The following is a 5,315-nucleotide window of genomic DNA, read 5'->3' as shown; positions in this document are numbered from 1 at the left end:
CATGTGTTGATGGTAAATATGATACAAGCACGTGTGTTGTTGTTGGTTGTAAGAATGGCATCATCAGAAACCAAAAGACGGGGAGCTGTGGCGGTGAAAGTGATGACAATTTGGATGAAATAAAAGAAAATGAAATAGAAAAGAAAATCACTTTCAACAAACAAAACCAAAATGTTATGCTTTTAAAAGAAAATATAAACGGAGTTATCAAAGTTGCTGTGTTGCTCGTGTTCTTAATACTTTTTGTTTTCTAATTTAATCATAATTATTATTTATTTATAAGTAAAGTGACTTCCCAAGGTGTGCAAGTTAAGGTATAGTTCATTTATAATTTTTTTATTAAAAAAATAGAATCATTAATTTTTTAAAATTTTGAAAAAAAAAGATTATTAGTTTAATTATTAATTATAATTTTGAAGTTATTACTAAACTATACTTTAACTTGCACACCTTGTGACGTTGCAATTTTTAACTTTCACACTTTGAATACAATTAATTAAGCAACAATTTCGGGAAAGCGACCCAATGGAAATTATCGAAGGACCAGTTCTGGACAACAGTACACATCGATTTGAGATAATGAACTGCACCTATTAAATAGACTGTTTGTTATTGTTTGCAATAAAATGGCACAGAGAAAACATAATGTTTATTACACCTTTTCTTGTCGCTTTGAATTACGCTAACACAAGAGACATCGACATTTATTCACGTTCTTGAAACAAAACAGTTTTTACATTAAACACATAGACAAACCATAACCCAATTTTTATAATTTGATTTGCTTTTTGTAGTTTATTAATTCAAGCACCAAAGGGTTGTGTGTTTTTTGAAACAATTTTGAAACAAATAACATTTTTTAATAAAATGTTTTTCAACTGAAATTTAGTCTTGCACGATTTTTCCCTGTAAAAAAAACTAATACAGTCAAAGTCGCTTATTTGTAGGTTTTCGTATTTGTGGGTTTTGCTTATTTGTGGGTTAACTGACCAATCAAAATCAAAACATACAAATAAATTGTATCTTCTCGAAACTGAATAATTAATTGAAATCAATTAAAATAACTTTATTTTTTGAGTGTATCTGAAACAAAATCTAATATGGAATAAGACTTCTTTTGTATTTTTTTAACTTATTTAATTTAAAAATTTTAAGTTTCTGTTAAAATGGTTTCCATATTTAATAATTGTTTCTATATTTTATTTAAAAAATACTATTAAAAATAATATTTTTTGATTGATAATGCAAACGTGGTACTGAGGTTTCGACTAATAATTAATATTTTTTATAATATTGTATAAATTAAATATAAGAGTTATATTTGGACGTTTTTTTGAAAATGATAAAAAACCATGTTCATTATTATTCAAATAGTATTTAAATAATAAAACGAAACCTTAGTATTCGTCGAAACTATAGTATCATATTTGTAATTATATTATCAGTCTTAAAAAAGTAATAGTAAATTTTTAGACCATTATAACTGTAATTTTTCGGGAAACTGTTGAAAAATCTCCAAAAATACTATTATTTAATTTTATTTAGTTTTTCAACTTTTTTCTAATTCCTATTTTTTAAGGCTTATTTTGTGTATTTATTGTTAAATGAACAACAATTTACAAACAGACTTTATTAAGAGACTAAAAATTAAGAATATGGTTATTTTTATTAATTTTTGATAATTATAATAAATCAAAGAATATTCTTCCCAATTCTTAGCAAAACCTACAAATAGACAGCTTTTTATGCAAGAAAACCTACAAATAAGCGACTTTGACTGTAATTTTAACTTGCACGCCTTGGGGAAGTCACTTTACTTAAAAAGATTTGTAGTTAACTTAGCAGGGTCTTTCAAGTTCCAGTTTTTTGTTAAATACGTGGCAAAAATCAAAAAAATTCACCTTGAGCCGTTTCTTTTTTCAAAAAATAATTTTTTAATTATATATAAAAATGGTAAACACGTAGCGAAAATAACTTAAAACGATACATAAAAATATTTATTTTTAAAATGATTTAAGCCTCTATTAATTCAAAATAGAATTGAATAATTAGTTAAATTATTACATTTAAATAGTAAAATAATACAAAATCTGGCTTAATAAATTAAAATGGTTTTAATCAAGAACAATGAAATACATTTTTTTCAATTAAAGACGTTTTTAAGTTGCTTCAAAACAACACGCATATTAAAAGTGTTTTGTTTTATATTGGGTCTCCAAGTATATTTTGCAATAGAAAATGTTGATTCGGATATAACACTTGTCGGGAATATCGACATGATATAGAGAGTAAATTTCCACAGTTCCCCGTTTCTATTTATCATATCTTTATATGCCAATAGATCTGGAAACCCATTCACATTCTTTACATCAACAACTTTGGTGTTTCTTATTTTTTTAATGATATCAATGTCGTCTTTAAATTGAGTATATTCTTTAGGCAACATCTTTGATGTTTCAACATACTCTCCAAAAAATAAAGCAAATAAACTTTTTTGTTCAATTTCCAAGAATTTTATCTCTAAACAATGATCAAAGGACGAACATTTTACATATGGAAAACGGAATTCCATGCCATATATAATGGTAAGAATGATGTCAATGAAATCATGAATGAAACAGTCTGGTTCGAACTTCAAGTCTTTTATGGTTTCGAAAGAAGAAAAATTGTATTGACTTATTTTCACGACTTTGTTTCTCAATTCCATATAAAAATTCCTTATAACACCCATTTCATGAAACATAAACACATTCGTTCCTTGCAAAGATTGATTGAGGTCGCAAAGTGTATTTAAAGTATCAACAAGATAACTTGAAACGACATAGTTTGCGTTATCTCGAAAAAATGTAGTCAGTTCACTCACTTCAACGTCTCCAATAAATACAATTTCCTTTTCCATTTCTGACAATCTCTTTTCAATATCAGTCCAGTAAACTCGAACGAAAAAAACAATCTTCCCTTGACTCAACCACCTTGTTGGGCACCAAGTGGGTACCGCCTCAATATGCTGTGAACACCACGTCGAATCTTCGGATAAAATGGAACACACAACTTTAAACATCTCCAAACAATTTGCAACAACTGGAATTTTTTCAATCGTCTTTGAGATGAGATTTATTTTGTGACAATTACAGTGAACTTTACCACAAACAAAGTCGTTTTGTAATTCATTGACCATTTTACATGTTCTTATGGCTGATCCATTATTCTTTCCTGAAACATTTGCACCACCATCAACCGTAACAGAAGTCACTTTACGAGGGTCTATTGAAAATTTAAAAAGAACTTGTTTGGTCAATTCAAAGATTGCTTCACCAGTCGAAGAACCATTGTGTGTTTTTAATTCAAGAACCATATTTTTGACATCGCCGTCAATATCAACTGTTCTACAACAAAACACGTATTGAGAATCATGATGTATTTTGCACTCATCCAATTGGATTCCGACGTACAATGCCTTTTTAATTAAATGTGATACTTCAGTTTTCTTCTCCTCAAAAACCACTAGACTTCTTCTCCTTAAAGTACTTCCTGACATGTGTATTTTCTTTGCGGCTTCAACACCAAAAATTTCAATAAAAGCCAAAATGGCGTTTAATATCTTTTCTATCGGACAAGCTTTTGATATCATATCATTTTCTGATAAATTTTTTACAATGAACAACTCAATTTCGAATATTTTTTTGACTCTTCTTCGTCTGCTTCTATTTTTTCCTCTTTGTATGTTTCTATTCCTTTTCCTTTGTAATCATTTTCAAATTGTTTTCCTCTCAGATACATTTTAATTATATTAATTTTTGTTTCATTATCATTTAAAATGTTCGAATGAGTTATGTAGTGGTACTCCATACCACTTCGCGTAAAGCACTTGCCACACACAATACAAAAAATGTATTTTTATCAATTTTGTCGACAAGTCTTTCTGAAAGCCATTCCACCTTTTTGGCATTAAAATTTAAAGTTTATAATTATTTGATTTCAACTTTTAATGTTTTTTAACTATCCAATTAAAACATTATTACTCGTTTTAAAATGTTATAAATTATAATTAAAATAACATTAAACTTAATTTCATGTATTTTTTACTATGAAAAAAAAATTAATGTTATTTTTTTATTTTTTTAAATTTAACAATATATTTATAAGAAATTGTTTAATATATATAAAAATTTAATAAAATTGATTTTTTAACTGTCGTTTTATTTTTTTTAAAAAAGCAAAAAAAAAGAAAAATGCATGTTTTTTTTCTTTTTTTTGTTTTCTATCAAACCATCTTATTTTTTACAAGTTCGTTGAATATTAAGTTTTTTTTGAAAACCATCCTGGTTTGGAAGACCCTGAGTTAACTTTATAATCAATAAATTTGTTGACAACATTATTTTTGTTTACTTCTTTTTGTTTTTTTATGAAAGTTGGGTTTTTAATTAATGATGGATAAAACTAACTATATACACATAATTTTTTTATTATAATTAATAGTTTTTTCTTTTTTTTCGAAATATTTTTTTTTGTTTTATTTTTAAATTGTTTTTTTTTGACCATATTATACATCTAAAAAAATGCAAAAAAATGTGGAATATGTAATTCTTCATTTGGCCAATTTCCGAGTGATATCAACAAAGCCAGCAGACCATTTACAATAATTAACCATAAAAGTGTCATCATTGTGGTCTGGTTAATTGGTGATATTGATTGATTCGAAAAGCCAACTAAAAAATTGACAACCAGCATTTTTTTGAGGACATCAAATGGTAAAATTTAATAAAACAATTACTATTTATTTATGGTTTTTAATTGGCGATGGTCGATACTATATATTATAATATAAACAATTTATCAACTCATTTGTTTTTACAAAGATTTTTAAACTTTACTTGAAGTGTGTTAGCAATAATTTCCCGTTATTTTGTTCATATTTATCACCAAATTTAGTGTATTTATTCTCTTTTAGATGTTTGAAAATGATTGATTAAATGGTCTAAAGAGAAAGGACGGACATGGGGACGAAGGACGGGAATATAGGCCGAAGGACGTCCTTTGTGGTTTAGGGACGTTTTCCCGCTTTAAAGGATGTCCTCCCTGTGTATATGGTGTCCTTTCTATTATTTTCGTGTCCGCGGCATTTTTAATAACTATATAATGAGTTATAATATTACTATGAATTTACTATTATAAAATATAATTATTTCCAAAAATAAATTTAATCAAAGACAAATTTTAAACAACAAGTAATTTCGTTATAAATTAATGGTTTTTAAAAAAAATGCAAATTAAATTAGTTTTTCGAAGAAAACTCAATGGTAAAATGAAAAAAA

This window comes from Entamoeba invadens (assembly GCF_000330505.1).
Source record: "Entamoeba invadens IP1 unplaced genomic scaffold scaff_1105074725735, whole genome shotgun sequence".
NCBI lineage: Eukaryota > Evosea > Mastigamoebida > Endamoebidae > Entamoeba > Entamoeba invadens.
This window is presented reverse-complemented; position numbering follows the sequence as displayed.